Source organism: Perca flavescens, chromosome 14 (assembly GCF_004354835.1).
Source record: "Perca flavescens isolate YP-PL-M2 chromosome 14, PFLA_1.0, whole genome shotgun sequence".
In the NCBI taxonomy this organism is placed as follows: domain Eukaryota; kingdom Metazoa; phylum Chordata; class Actinopteri; order Perciformes; family Percidae; genus Perca; species Perca flavescens.
In genome coordinates, this window is record NC_041344.1 from 18,807,658 (window position 1) to 18,824,458 (window position 16,801).

A 16,801-nucleotide genomic window follows, 5' to 3' on the forward strand; every position below is an offset into this window, starting at 1 on the left:
TGTCTGCATTTTACAAAATTTACCAAATGCAGACACAAACATTCCCATAGAAATAAGTTATAAAAGCAACTCTGCATTTGCCTGAATGTAACACTATCTCTCACATACAGTAACTCCAAAACACTGCAATCAGTTACTGCCAACACGGGTCATCAAATCTGTTAATGCAGCCAGTTTCCATAATCACAATGTAGAATTCTGCTGGGTGTCATGTAACAAACCCCTCAAACCTCATCTCATTCAGACCACAAGCCACAGGCAGGCCTCAGATCTGCCAAACTCACATATGGCTGCAAAATACCACTTACACCATCTGTGATGAAGTCTTCCAACAAAGTACATGTCAGTGTCCCGTGTTGTTTAAAGTGACACAGAGTATACCAAAGAGATAGTTATGGCATTTCTAGCATGTATGGAATAAGGCTGGTCATATTCAATATTCTTATTAACCAACAATGCATTAGTCCATCTCTCAACAGTTCAAACTTCCTGTGGCTCTCAGCCCATTGGTTGCTAATAACATTTTCAACAAAATGATCTAAGCGCAAAATTTGAGCTAATATTAATTCCTGTTTTAAGCAGTGGTTGTGACCTCTACGTTATTTATGAATAGAAATCCACAAATGTTGTCCTCTTTAATCATCTCATCTTAAGTGTTCAGCTGAAGCTCCCTTATACTGAATGCAGTTAAGTGACCTAGGAACACCCGCCAAGACGACGCTTCTGCCCATATCTGCTTTGTTCTTCCCAATGAATAAATAAAAATAAACAGATACATTAATAAATAAATAGATAAATAAATGAAAGTGATGAGGAGACATTTAGGCCTGATGCATGTGGAGAGGGAGTCACATTTCTGCTGAGGGCACACTTTTCAGCCCAGGACCACCATCCACCATCTCTCCCTCCTTTCAGGGAAATGTCAATTAAAAGCAAAGCATCAGTCAAAATCCACCAAATCAGCACGGTTGGTCTCATGGGGACATCGGCCCTGAGTGCTTCACTGCTTCAACAAAATATCTTTATATTGAAATATTTCAATAAAGGCATTTGAAAAGGATTCCAAATTTAAAATTAAAAACACAAATAACAACATAAATATTGCTCTCATGACCAAGACAATAAAAGAACTGAATATCACTAAACATCTGTTTGAAGTTAACAATCTCAATGCCTTGGCTCCACTTATTCAACACAGGATAGTGTCTCATCTGCTACAACTGGCCTGAACATGACCCAACCTGGGGTAAAGGGAGGGAAAAGTGAAGTAAAGCCTTCACTTTAGTGTGAAGTAAAAGTCTTGTTATACACATTATAAATGGGCATGTTAATGTATAGATGTACCACATGTCATGCAGCAAATCAAAAAGGTCCTCATGATATTATGAATAAAATAACTGCCCAGGAGGTTTACTGTAAGGCTGCCTGCATTAGTAATTACTCCAGAACTTTTAGAAAGAATAATGCATGCTCTGCTATATACACACGATATCTGATTTTTCTCCAAAAGCCGGCCGAGTGTAATTTGTCTCATGGACACTGTGGAGAATCAGGAAAAATGCAAACGCAGTGAAGCAAGCAAGAAAGAAAGAAATAAAGAATACACATAACTCTTCATCTATACTATTGTTGTTCATTCTTATCCCAGGTATCCCTCCCCTGAAACTCTAACGGATCACTGTTACACACTACAAGCCTCTGTATGTATAAAGTGAATTTGGCTCGTGTCCTGTAAAGCTCCAGAGGGCCATTGGGCTGCTGGTGGGGCAGACAACAAATACACTAAATGTACAGCAGCCTACAGGACAACCAGATTGCTTTTAATGGAAGCTAGGCTGGGTGCCTTTACTGCTGTTTTCCTGTAAGCATACATAAGTGAAAGGGAGATCTCACATTACTTTGACTGGACTGTGAAATATTTTAGTGAGATAAATAGGTATAACCAGTGCTAGTAAACATATATCACATTGTGTATTGTTGCATTACACAGTGTATGTTTTATGAGGTTAGCACTCTCCACTGCATGCCTGGCAGAGGCAAGCGGAGCTGGACTGTTGGAGAGTGCACTTTTGATTCAATCACCACTGGATGATAAAGCAGCTATCAGTTACACACAACAGAGGAGGCAGAGGGAGAGGAGAGGGTGACAAAGAAGACTGAGAGGGGAGATGCAGAGAAACAGGTGAAACTGAGATGGAAAGATGGAAAGACAGATGGTTGACGATTTAAAGAGAAAGAAAGAAGAGAGTAAAAAAGAGAAACAGGGAAAAGAAAGAGCAGGTGAGGGAAGATATTAGACATAAAGTGAAAGGGCTCGGGGGTCAAGTCAATGTACCTGTACCTGTACATGTACGTGAAAGTGAACGTGTATGTGTGGCGCCAGCTGTGATCAATGAGGCTAGGACAACGGCTTTCAGGAATTGACCCGCAGTCTGTGCACACGCTGCAGTTGCACAAACACGCAAACAAAAAGAGAACACACACACTGTCCAATTATTGAACACACACTTGCAGTGACACCTTCCACAAGGACATACTACACAGGTAAACATATAGACCTGCTTAAACAAACGTACCAAAAAAGCTAATTTAGAACATGAGATATATTTATACCAGAGGCTGAAAGATATATATATATATATACATACATATATATATATAAAAAGCTTTGTTAAATGTCACCTTGAAAATGTAGCACTTCACACCTTTACTACTTACAAAAGTGCAACACACACACCTCCCTACACAATGCTAACAGCAGCTAAGTGCTAACAAACAAGCAATAAAGAGAGGAACTATTGAGCTCCGTCCAGAGAGGAGGAAAGAGGTGAGTTAGCGGAGAGTGAGGAGGAGTGAGTGTCGTGAGCAGAGAAAGAGCAGGGAGGGAGAGGTGAAAGAGAAGAGAAAAGTGGAAACAGTAGAAAGATATTAATAGCATTTCTCTCCTTAAATAGCGACTGCAGGCAAAATGTGCGCAGGTAGGCAGCAGAGCACATCGCAGCACAGCTCAGCTCAGAACAGGCCAGTCTCCCAGCCCGTTAGTTACCCCCTCCTCCTCCTCCTCCTTCTGGGACAGCCAACTTTTCAAGGCACAAACAAAAATCCAACACAAACAAATAGGAGATGAAAAGTGCTTTTTCACGAGGAAATAAGCTGAGTGTGCAATTCAGTGGCTCTAGTACTGGCGCTTGCCCCAGGAAGAGAGAAAGAAGGGGTAGAAAACCTGACATGAGTGTTGAGTAAAAACGAGAGGAATGTGATTTTTTTCCTCTGAATGCCACAACCTTCAGGAATATTACGTGACTAGATCAATTATTTACATCACAGAGAGAAACAGCGTTGTGTCACAAAGGTGCAGCCTTGGCAGTTTGCATCACAAACGGCACTAGCGGACACTTTCACACAAATACATTGCTTTATAACATACACCGACTCTTCCCACACCACACACTCATTATCGTAGACACACTACTACTGTTCAGCCAGACGATCTCACACACACATTCATCCACTCACCAAAGGGCCACTGACTGCCATGCTGTTCCATTGTCTGTCTACAGATGATGCATTTCAAACAGAGTGCCAATTATACTGATACATTTTCCTTGCTGGATAATGTCACTTCCAGTCACAGCAGCCATGAGAGTATCTGCCATCCACGCACGCACGCACGCACGCACTCACATACGCACCCAGTGCCTGCACTCTCAGCCAATGTTACATCACATCATAATTGAGTCCTTTGTTCCCTGCTTTTGATTAGTTTAAACTAATTCTTTAGTTGTACAAAACACCAGGTAAACATTGATGTTGAAGCATCACACACAATGGATTAAGGCTGTAGTCCTGCAAAATAAAGTTCCTGGAGTCTTTTAACCTGCTGTGAGGATTTCAGTGATTTATCAGTGCCTTAAACCAATACAAAGAAACATTTCAGTGACACTTTTCCAACTAACTAAAAAAAACATGAATTCCGAGTTACATTTACAATAACGACAATTTAATTTTCTAGGTTTCTTTTGGATCCAGTTGTTTCCAGCATTTTAAAGTTGCAAGGCATTATTCCAAACGCAATAATTTTTGGAAATATTAGACCACAAGCAGGACAGAAATCACCTGATCACTTGTTAAATTTTCTTCTCTTGGTTACACTGTTATTTAAGAAACAAGTGAAAATAATTTCACTTTTTTTCCCCACTGTAGTCAGCAACCTCCTGTCCTTGAGCAAGACACTGACTGAACCCCAAGTTGCACCCGATGGGGAGGCCAGCACCTTGCATGAAATAATTCAGACACATTAACTAACAACAAACCAAACATTCTGGCATGTTAACCAACCATTATCTAGCTGTTAACAGCACACAACATAAATATCAAACAAACATTATCCAGACATAAATATATCCATAAACCACTCACAAATAATGCTCCAGGAGATATCACCAATGGAAAAACAACCAATCACACACAGTCCCCTAAGCACAAGAAACAATACACAAATCCAAACAAGACAAAATCTACAGTCATCAGTGCCAAACACTAACTGTTCCGGTCAATTGGTTGGAGAAGAGGTATTGTTATATAGTACAACATCACTGGGACTTTTAACTATACACGTATCACTCCACTTTACAGGTGTTCATGCAGGCCATTTAACAGCACACCGCCTATCTACCTAGAATATTTGTAAACAACAGTATAAAATATGCATTTTGATACATTGATGGCACACATAATTATGTGGGACAGTTTTTCTCAACTCCATCCCACAAGCTTGATGAAAAGATGAACAGAAACTTCATCCGTCAGGATCATGGGGGGGCTGAAATCAATCCCAGCATGCACTGGGTAAAAGGAAGGCTACACTTGGACCGGTGGCCAGTCTATTTCAAACAAAGACCTTGGAAATCTTTCCAAAGTCAAAAGCATGGACAACTTTACTTTTGTAACTTTTTGAAACCAATAATTCGACAAACACACCCATCTAACACAGCAAACGGTGAGTGGAGATGTCAAGATAAGGCAGGGTTTGAATTTCTCTCTCAAGCTCTCTTTTTTATTTCTCCACACAATTACCTAATTTTTTTACACCATGAATGAAAGTGTGAACCCATATCCCCATTCATAGGATTCACTGGAGACTACAAAGTCACACAAAAGCCACAAAACTCCTGGAAAAAGATCAGAGTGATGGTTTAGCCATTCAGAACAGGTGTAAACTCTTTAGACATCATTGAATGTCACTTTGTAGTTCATTTTACGCATACTGAACCCTTAACCTAGTCTGGCTATCACCAGACCAAGCTCAATCTTTTAAGATTGAACATTAGTCTGGGGAGTGACGTAGCAGTGACAGCGGCATTAATGGGTTGCTGCGCTTCGGTGGCCGCCTTGTTGAATGTAAACAATAAGCTACTTGGTCGCTTCTCTATCGTCATCGTGTTAATTAACCCGCCAATAGCGTGCCAGATGGATAAGCCAGTTTGCGATTGGTCCCTGCAAAATTGTAACGGAAGCAGGATAGATAAACGTACAGGTTTCCAGCCTGAGCTGAGGGGCGAAATCAAATCACCGGCAGATCGCGCTGGGTTTACCCAGTCTACCCTTAACCAGCACTGTTTTGCTTGTTGCCCGGAAAAAAATGACCAACTGGCAGATCATTTTCAGATACATTTAGGTAAAAATGTAATACAATTTACACTGTAGAGTAGAGCTAGACCGATAAATCTGCCAGGCTGATATATCGGCTGATATTAACTGAAATTTTGCATTTACAGAAAGTTTTGATTAAGTGTGTGTGTGTGTGTGTGTGTGTGTGTGTGTGTGTGTGTGTGTGTGTGTAAACTGGAACTGGATTAATAGTAATTACACACAATTTCTTGGTGACTGGTGGTGCTTTGACCTGTTGGGAATATCAGATGGGTGCAGTTTATGACATCAGGACAATTCAGTGTGAAATTGTCCACATAAATTATAGAAAATGTACGTGATTATGGAAAGAGAGGATGAGAAAATTAAACCATGTGATTTATATACACAATATTGACATTAGTTGTCCACTAAATGGAAGAAATGGTGATTGTAGAGACCTGAATGAGCTTATAATCAGACGTAAGCACCGACCCATGCGCCCACGCACACACGCAAACACACACACACACACACACACACACACCTATCCAGAGGATGCGCTCCATTGTTTTTATGCTTCTTTTTTTTTATTCCTGCTCTTTGCTACTTGTGGACTTGTTGTCAGTGAATTGCACTGTACAGAGCTTGGAGATGCGACCGGGGGGAGGGGAAGTGCTGAGAGCTCTGACATTTAGCTGTGGTATTGTCAATTAGCACTGAGTCTACAGACCCTTTAGTAGGTGTATGGGCCGCCACTTCACACACCAGTGTGCTTGTATAACGCTGACATTTAACCATTGAACTAGTGAGTAAGTGCAACCTTCACAAAGTTTGGATCAGCAGGGTTGGAGGTTGGAGAAGGGTCTTTGTTGAGACCAAAAGGGACGCAGAGAGAATTCTTGGCACTTATGAATATCAGTTTGTATCTGTATCAAAGTAATTTACACTAATTTAAAAACTTCAACTCGAAGACATACCAGCAGTCCCAACCATGTGACTTGTCAGAGGTCAATTGGATGTGAAAACCCCCCGCAACGACCCAAAACACACAATCACCCTACACTCCGTTAACCCCCTCCTTGACCAGGGCTACACCTGAATTTCAGGCCAATCATCATTACTCTGTGACAAGTCTAATCTTGTTACCACGGCAGCAGGGATCTCCGTTGATGGATTACAGAGGGCTAGGGCATCTCTCGAGGATTGAGAAACAACAAAAAGAAAGCGGTGACTGTAACATTTGAACTTGGGTTAATGGGATTGGGATCAGCAGTTTGAGGCAAGGGGTGTGAGAAAGTGAGGAAGGGTCACGCACAACCCCGGTGGTCAGCGGATCTCGAGGAGGAGCTGACAGGATTTACAGAGGAAACAATGGTTGCAGTAATGTCAAGGCCACCTGCGAAAACGATCGATGAGGTGATCCTGTTTGTGCAGCCCATATTTTGAGGTCACTCTCAAAAGTCCGACAATAAAGGGGCGATGATGGATTTTTTTAGGCAGCATCATACCAGCACTGATATTAGAGAGTTAAAAAATATTTTTTTCAACATATTTTTGGGGGAATCATATCACAAAGCCATGGACGTTGCATACACATGGCACACATCCTAGACCAGCAGACCACAGTGATGTCCCAAACTGTGTTCAAGTATTAAAGTGAATATCTAACGATTAATATTGGCCAGGCATCAACATTTTCACCGGAAAAATACATAATCGTAATGGCTTGTGGACATACACAGGTAAAGCCTAAATGAGCAGTAAAAGTCTTAATTTGTTCCAAAGGAGGACAGCTAACATTTTGTTCTGATTGTTTGTCTTTATTTAACAGTAAAGAGAGTAAAAAAAATTCAGACATTTAAATAAAATGGGGGAGGGTAAATATAGTGCACTCCCAGTGAATAGGGAGTGATTACGGACGCAGTGACAGTGATTTCTTCAAGCACTGTCACACAAGTAGTAAAGTCAACACGTGTACCCTGTTAAAAGCTATCTTTAGGAAACACAAAACTTTTTCTGCAGTACTACCACTTTGTTGTCAGCTGGTAACCAAGGCAGCGACCCCATGACCCTAAAGCTGCATGGCCTTCTTTGATGGTGAACCATCAGGTGGTATGGGACAAATACGCAGTAGTTATAGGAGTGGTGACTTCTGTGCTGAGGACCCAGAGTCTGCCTCGTTATCTGTCTGTTAACGTTATCTCTGCTGTGATTAAAGTCAAACACTGGTACCCAGGTCACATTACACGCAGGGGCTGCACTGTGTTACTCCTCAGTCCAGTGTCAGTGCTGCTCTCCCTTCCGACGAAATGTTTGTGTGTCTCTATGTGTCTTTGTGTAACTGTCAGTGTCTTTATGTTATGTGTAATTTTAAGACAGAGTCCAGAGCCATGTGAAAAAGGCTTACATCACCCTCCAGTAGAGCCCTACAAACACCACCACCTTCCACACAAACACACTGGCACTGACTTTGCCATTTTCCACAACCACCTCCTCAGCTGCACCTATAGCCACAAACTAAAGATGTTGGCCAATACTGAGAATTTAAAGTTGGGGAGTCGGTTTTTGTTTTTATTCCTTGTACATTGCACAATATCTAATCCAAGGCAGTAGACAAAAGAGCACAGCTAACATTTTTTTTGTAGGATAAAGGGTTCTCGTATACTGCAGCATCCGCTGACACTTAACACGTAGAAATGTTTTTATCAAATGCAAACTGGAAACTAAATGATTCTGTTGACCCTTGTTCATTTACTGAATAAAGCACAGGAAGTATGTTTTCAACGCTTGGACTTGGCCTTCTGTTTGCCTACAATTTGGGTCATAAATATCTCATCTACTGCATGTGCAGTGTAGTGTTATTTTTTTCCCTCTGACACACATCCCCCTGCGGGCAAACAAAAACATGAAGCAGGATAAAGAGTATTCATTAAGTTTACACTTTCTGTCCTCATACCAAGTCCCTCCTTCATGTTACTGGACTGCAGATGTCAACATTTGCTTTCAAAATATCTGTATCATAACAAACTGATGTGGAGTTTATGACTGAATTATGAATACAAATCATGTTTAACGTGTATCTTTGTCCCCTTCAAACCCCTCCCATAAATGTTGTAACATTTTTCCTTTCTTAATCCCCACGTTCCCATTTTCACCCTCAACTTTTTTCTCTCCTTTTTCCTCTCCTTTTTCTTCCCCTTGTTTTCTCTCTTCCTCCTCCTTTCTTTAACGTAGCTGAAGCAGAGCCAAGATCAGAGTGGACCACTTGTGGGCCTCTCAGTCACACCCTTTCCCCTCTTTAACTCATTACAACAATTAGGTGACATGCCAGGGAGAGATAATACTCTTCTCAATTATTCATCCTTCTGTTGAATCTCACCCTACCTCCACCCTGCTCTCTCTCACCCAGACCCCTTAGATCTTCTTCTTCTTGTTATTCCCTCTCTACTGTCCATCCAGTCTCTCACTTGACTCTTTCTTAGACTGCTTCCACACTAAAGGCCAGGGTATTCTTTAAAGGATCTAATTTGTGCAAAGTGTCTAATCACGTTTAAAAGCAAAAATGTGTTCCAAATGGCCACATTCCAATGTGGGCCTAAAAGCCAAAGGCAAAGGAGTGTGCAAAGGTGCACTCGGTTTGACACATGAATAGTGGCACAAGTAGGCGTGTGAGAAATGAATATCTCAGACTTGACATCTCAAATCCGTATATCTGGCCAATCGTTGCATGTGGGGGCCGTGTTTGTTAGATTGTCAGTTGCAGAAAGTTACAAAAATTATTGACAAGCACCGCTGATTCAATTGGAAATCATTTTGGAAAGAGAGAGAGAGAGACAGAGAGAGACATAGAGAGAGAAAGAGAGACAGAGAGAGAGAGAGAGAGAGAGAGAGAGAGAGAGAGAGAAAGAGAGAAAGAATAGATTAGATATAGTACGGTAATAGATGGAAATAGGAGGAAAGGGAGTAGAAAAGAAAAGTAGCAGTGACCACAAGGACTAAGTATCAATCAGACATAGGCATATATAATGAAACCAATGGTGGACAAGAGACAGAAAGAGGTGGTTGAATAATGTATTCGACAGACGAGGGGACAGTGAGACGAGGAGAGCCAGAATGGAAAAGAGAGAGAGAGAGAGAGAGATGAGGTATCGTCTGTAAGGTCTCATCACACACTTGCTGACATTGCTTTAATCTCAGGGCCAAGGGAAGACTAGAGGGCCCAACGACACACACACACACACACACACACACACACACACACACACACACACACACACACACACACACACACACACACACACACACACACACACACACACACACACACATACACACTGTTGCAGGGTGAACATGGTTGTCAACATGTAGGGACAGATTTACTGTGTGTGTGTGTTTGTGTGTAAAGCAGCGTTAGCAGCGTTTTTTTATTTTAAAAGGGAGTGAAAAAATAAAAAATAAAAAGTCATAACATAGAGGACATGAGGACAGTTTGATTTGGCAGATTTATGTGTCACACTTGGCCATAATACATTTCTTGTTGACTTTCTACAAGAAAACATGTTTTGACATAGACTGAAACCTTTTCATCATCAATTACCCGTCATTAATTCATATTTGGTTGTAAAAAGGAGTGAATTAGTGTGATGTGAGGCCAGAGCAGCAACAGAAGCAGCAGCAGATGTAGAGGACTTGGGAGACGGGGGCTGGATGACTTCTGGATAAGGTTTCTCCCCCTCCTCTTCCCCTTATAGTGAAGCCTGATGACTTCATGTAGTGAGCAACCAGGATAAAGAGAGAGCAATAAAGATAAAGAGAAGGAATTAAAGTATAAAGTGGAATAGATGAGAAAGAAACAACCAGAAGGAAAGAGAGGGTAGAAAAACAGAAACAGATGCAGCTAAGAGAAAGTATAAAGTTCTGATGGAAATAAGAGAGTAGAGAAGCAGATTACAGAAAAAGGAATTGAAAAAGTATGCATCATACTGGAACGGAGAAAATGATGTTCAAGTGAAGCAATTGTGAGGGACATAACGCAGACAAAAACAAAGGCAAAGAGTTAAAGGCAGCCTGCTTAATTATGGCTCTGTCGTTAACATTTAATTATTGTTTATGCTCTGCCCACAATGCAACTGGCCAGGCATTTAGACACACAATCTCCATAAACTTACACATGCATGAATGCACACACATTTTGCAAATGTGCGTATGCCAATCAAGACCTTTCCTGACAGCATGCACATTCAGCCACATGAGCAATGGCACACACAGTAACATGTATACAGTATGTACACACATTGCAAAGCGCATTCTGCAGGCGAGGCAGACCTTATAAATACGCTCCCACATTGTGATTTTGTTTGAGCTCTGTCTCCATGGTGCTGCTTCCTTACATGTTTATAGTGACTGCCGTTATAAATTAAAATCATCTTAACAACACTTAAGAAGGGCCTTGCATGCGGGTGCAGCCAGGCAGGGACAACAGGAGAAAGACACAGAGACATGGGCTATCCCAGTATCTAGAGAGACAAGAGACAGACAACAAGCAAGAAGAGCAGGAAGACTGGGAGAGAGTAAGATAGAAGAGGGTTTGCTCCAAATGCCAAGTAAGATGTAAAGCAGCTCTTGACAAAGGTATACTTAAAAATCTGAGGCTGTTTTAGCAGTGGTGGTTTGTGTGTGCATCTACAACCATGCATAAACATCAGGTATACTTGCACAGTCATGCAGCCTTCTCATCCTGAAAACTATATGCGCAGCGCTCACGTGCTTATGGGGTAAAGTTACAAACAGAGAATAAAATCTAATACCAGAAAAAAAAAATAACAAGCCAGAGAGACTAGCCCACCTCTGCAGAGACATGGACCACAGATTATCTTTATGGTCTTTATTTAACACCAGATGAAGTTCTAACTTTTATATAACTTTCAAGCTCATATTGTAACAATTTACAGTTCAAATATGCATGTCTACTTTGTTTTCACATCCCTAAAAAAATCACCGACAATTTGGGTTGTGCAATATGATAATATACATATACCAGGAGACTATATGAATTTGTCTACTGTTAGAATTTTTCCAATAACATCAATCCCAAAACTCTCCATTTAGCACGTCTGGGTATATTAGGCCATTGTGGGTAGATGTTGAAAATCATGAGCAGGACTGATTTATGACAATATTGGATTTTTATGATTGTTGTATCAATGTGATGAAATACGTGGATTTGTCAGGTATTTTATTTTGCTAAACTGGCCCAAAACAGACAGACAATTTCTCGATTGATTTTCCATAAAGTTCACAATACCTCAATATACATAAATCTGAAGATATGAAATAACATTTTATTCATGTTGCCTATATCACTCCTAGTGACGAGTACTAAGTTACATTACCAATTATTTTAACCTAATATTGCTCTGGAGCCTTCTTTAAAAAAAAGCATTTCCTGTATCTTTTGATTATATTTAGATTTCTATCTGCGTCCTGCACCAGAAGCTAAACTCGTCACTTTTCAATTCTATCATCACTTATCCTTTAATGCCTCAAAGTTGTCGTTATGTAGACCAGTGAATGAGATAAGACGGAGCAGGCTTTCTCACATTTGTATAATCTAACATGTTAATTCCTTATCAGCGCTTAGCTACAGAGTTAGTTTCCATAGTATTCAGCATCTCCTGATAATCGGCGGGTTGCAGGTGCAGCCACCCATTAGGGTCAAGCCTTAAGTGTGCTGCTGAGAGATAATGGCAAGGCTAAAGCTACTGATTTATTTTTTGCCTGCCCTTAAGGTCTTTGCAGCCGCTGGCGACACACAGAACCTGCACGTGAAAGGTGGATGTGGATCATCGCAACTGATTGTGGACACCAAACTTTGTGTGCAAACTTAAATACTGAGTTGCCTGAGATGGTTACGGTACAGAAGGTGAAATAAGCTGAGGACAGTTTTCTGCCTTTGTATACAGACAAGATTCAATTGTTGCGTATTCAATGGTGGGGCAACTGTGCAACCTTTACAGAGAATGACATTACAGAGCAGCCTTCCCATGACTTGTGACACAATATGTTTCCAGTCAAAAGACAGTCAGACTTTACTGGCAGGGCCGTCTATCGTCACCAAAGTCCTAATTATCCTGTTTTACCTAACAGCTGGGCTGCTGGGTTTTGACAGTCTAGTGTAACATTGATTCAAAGCAGGGCAGTGTTAAAACCAAAGTGGTGGCAGTAGCACAATAAAGTGTTTTGAAGAGAAAGCTTCCAGAACAACCAGGCAGAGAGGTGTTGGGTGAAATTTTGCAGTTTAAATAGAGGGAAGGTAATGTTTATCAATCAACACATATCAGGACTGAAAGTGTGCAGTGAAATCTTGTCCAAATGTGTCACTCTTTTTTTTGCTATATTGCCATATTGCCAAACGCACAGATTTTTTTTAAAAGAGAAGTGATAGTGTAATGCAGGGAAGAAACTAAAGTTGGTTCCTTTTGGACAATAAGTGTATAAAATCATGCCTCAAAAACACACACACACACACACACACACACACACACACACTCTCTCTCTCTCTTTCTCTCTAATTTGCATATGTGTAAGCAAACTGAAACTTGAAGTGGCCAGTTTTTAGATATGCTGGTGCGTACTGCGCATGTATGAGTGCTGCATGTGTGGGGAAACAGAGAGTTCCTGATTTATAGATAGATAAAACCACATTTTTGCATGTGTATTTGTATCTCTGTTTGCAAATCTGGCTTCAACCCGATTCATCCATCTGGATAGTTAAAGAATATTTCTATTATAGATGACGAATTAAAGATTTATGAATTAGAACCACAATTTTAAGAGGCTCTGACATTTTGTTGTGGGGAGACCTTTTAACATTTCTGTAAGAGAAACAAATCAAGCCCATAAGATGTATTGTAGCACAAATGTTGTATATTAGTTGTTATTTGTATCCTCAAACTGAAGTTAACCCCCACAGAAATGTGACAGCCGCTAAGAGAAACATGTAGTTTGAACAATATAGTTTCCTGAGAGCACATTGGGGATACACTGGCAAAATTCCCGAAAAAATTAACAAAATCCCCCACCTACGGTATTTTATTTAAATGAATGACTGCTATGAGAAAATGACACAACAATCTGTCAGTATTGACAGCCCCTGTAGTGAGGATTTGAGCAGACTTGCCACATCTATAGAAAGCGCCGATGCTATATATTGCAGAGAGACAAATGTAATAATAAGATATACAGTGGACGGGAGCTGGGAGAGATGCCCCTGGATTTTCCTGGCTGTCAAAGCAGATCTGGATTGTTTAGAGGGTCTTGACTAGTCAAAATAAACTCTTGGCATTTCCCTTTGACCCTTCCGGGCAAATGCCACAGTATTCCTGACCCGTCTCAGCGACAATAACATTACATAAACACAGATTACTGCAGATTAGAAGGTGTCAACACCCCTCCTGATCCAGGAGAATGAAACAGGACCACTGTCTGTGGCATTTTTGCATGTATACAGAATGCACTGTCAAGTAAATAAACAAAAGTAGTTTGCCCCCCTGTGTGTGTGTGTGTGTGTGTGTGTGTGTATGTGTGTTGTGCGTGCGTGCATGTACTGTTCCTGGATGAAAGTGAGCAGAGAGAGCAGGGCTGGATATCGTGGATATCTGGATAACCTGATTCCTGGTCGGCCATCCCAGGACAGACAGCCCCCTCCCCAGGGAGACACATTTTGCCCCGAAAGGAGAAATTAATACGCCAACTAACCTCAACTCTCCCCTCTACCTCCATCTCACTCCTATTCTCCTCTCCTTACCTTCCCCTCCATGCACACACAAATCACTTGTCCTGTTATAAGCCCTTCCCTCCTTCGAAGGACGACAAGGCTATGAAAACACCTCCAAAACGGATGTTTTCTTTATATTTTACTGTTGCTAGACATACTGTATGCTCCTGACATATCCTCATGTCCTCATGTGATGGTCTATATTTGGCACTGCCTATGGTGGAAATGGGTGGGAGGTCAAAGGTGAGGGGAAACAGTGAAACTGATCCTCCCACCTTTTTCTCTCCCTGTTGGCTTTACCTTACTTTTCAACAACTATTAGCAGCATCTGCCCTGCTGAAGTGCCCTTGAGCAAGACACTGGATCCTTTCCAGCTACAGGCTGCTGTTGCGGTAGGGGACAAGCGGAAAGAGAATTTTCCTACAGGGATCAATAGAGTATCACATTATCATTCATCCTTAGCAACCCAAACCAAGCTCCCTCTTACTCCTTCCTCCTTCTTCTGCTTGTCATCTGTGTCACACAAGCAAGCCATTCCACGGAAAAATAAAGCCCCTGCGGGGCAGACAAGAAGGTTAAAGCACTTGACAAAGCTTGCCTAGAGCCACAGAAGACATTATACAACGGTTTTCACAGGCTGAGTAGGACTAACCGTGACTATTGATCTGATTTTGATGTATTCAATTTATGGATTTCCACTTAAACTTGAGCAGAGCCAATGAACAGACAGCTACATGATATTCTAAAGAGAAGATGTTGCTAACTTCTCAATTAGCCTGTCAGGAGGATAAGCACAGAGCTCCCCATAAAACAACTACTTGTAAAGACATTTCTCTCCGCTCCACTAATACAGATGACACTGAGCTCAAGTCTAAAAACTGCATATTATAATTTTGCTCCACATCTCTGCTCCTCCTTTGTAAGACTTCAATAATGCATAACCAGTATATTTTCACCCTCCTTAGAACCAATCAATCACTCTGGCTGGTCAGTGCTGTGTCTTCACTGCTTTTCCCCTCGATCCATACGCACTATTACTGTACATTCAGGCTGGGGTCAAGGGGAACGCTGTACTGAGCCAGAGACCAAGATGAAGTATGGCAGCTAAAGCAAAGATCAAGACATGATATGGCTGGTTGGGTTTCCACAGTGCCGGTATTAGTTGGCAGGGTGATCTGATCGGGGACTGGAGTTCCACACCCCCTCTAAGGAACACCTGCTGGGATGGATTATGGGCAAAAACAGGCGGCCTCATGTAACGGTCTACAGTATATGTGGCACTACCTATGGTGGAAATAGCTGGGAGGTCAAAGGTGAGGGGAAACACTGAAACCGATCCTCACACTTTTTTCTCTCTCTGTTGGCTCTGCCCTGCTAAAGTGCACTTGAGCAAGACACAGACGGCTAGATTTATCAAGCTGTTTGCGCCTGTTTCAAGGTGCTAATTGTTTGCAAAGACTGATTTAACCGATGCGGGCTATTTACAAACAGGGCGCACTTGGGTAAAATCGTAGATTGCCTGCCACATGAGCGAGAAGAGACAAGTTGCGCTTTCAATATGTGTTCGTGGGAGGGTCATGGGGAAAGTGGAAGTTCCACCCAAAAAGGTGGGAGGATATGCGTAAAATGCACCTAATTATATATTCCGCGGTATTTACAAAGACTGCCAGTAAGAGCGTGCCTCTATTCTGCGGGGGAAATTCTCCGCCTCTTAAAAGCAGGTGTAAACCAGCCGCAAGCGGGTTTCCTCGTATATGCCTCCTGGGGAAATGGCAGCAGTAATCTGCGCAAGACGAAGATATTTTTGCCACAAGGATCACACTTTTTCAGTGGAGTGAACACGAAATCATTAAGCATTACAGATTAAGCAGCCATGTAATATTACAGTTTCTGGAAGAAATCAAAGATGACATTGAATCTCCGACTCAGCGTTCACATTCCATTCCAGCAGTTTTTAAACTCCTCGCTACATTACAAATACTGGCATCAGGATCATATTAAACAGTCATAGCATCAGCAGTGGGAATATCACAGTCTGCACTCAACCATATCATAGCACCAGTTCCGCTTTGCTACAGTGCAATTTACGGTATAGTGAGCGGAGAAAGGCGCTGATTACCCGATGAACTGGATGTTTGGTAAATACGACGTAAACTGAAGTATCACAGCGTGCACTTTCTGCGGGTTGGCCATGGTCGCTGGTAACGCTACATTCGCAAATGTACGTAGATCTGGTCCTGAATCCTTTCCAGCTCAAGTTGCTGCAGAATGTGACACACAGGCCAGGTGTAAAAGTGGGGGAAAGATTTCAAGACTTTTAATAGGTGATAATACAACACCAGTAATGCATGTACATCTAGTGTGATTAGTGTGATTTAGTAAAGTCAATTTCCC

At 41.6% G+C, this 16,801-nt stretch overlaps 1 protein-coding gene across 1 annotated transcript in view; it reads right to left on the minus strand.

Moving 5' to 3' along the window:
* kcnq4 (potassium voltage-gated channel subfamily Q member 4) overlaps positions 1-16,801 on the minus strand; it is a 53,006-nt gene that overhangs the window by 26,843 nt on the left and 9,362 nt on the right. The window lies entirely within an intron of this gene.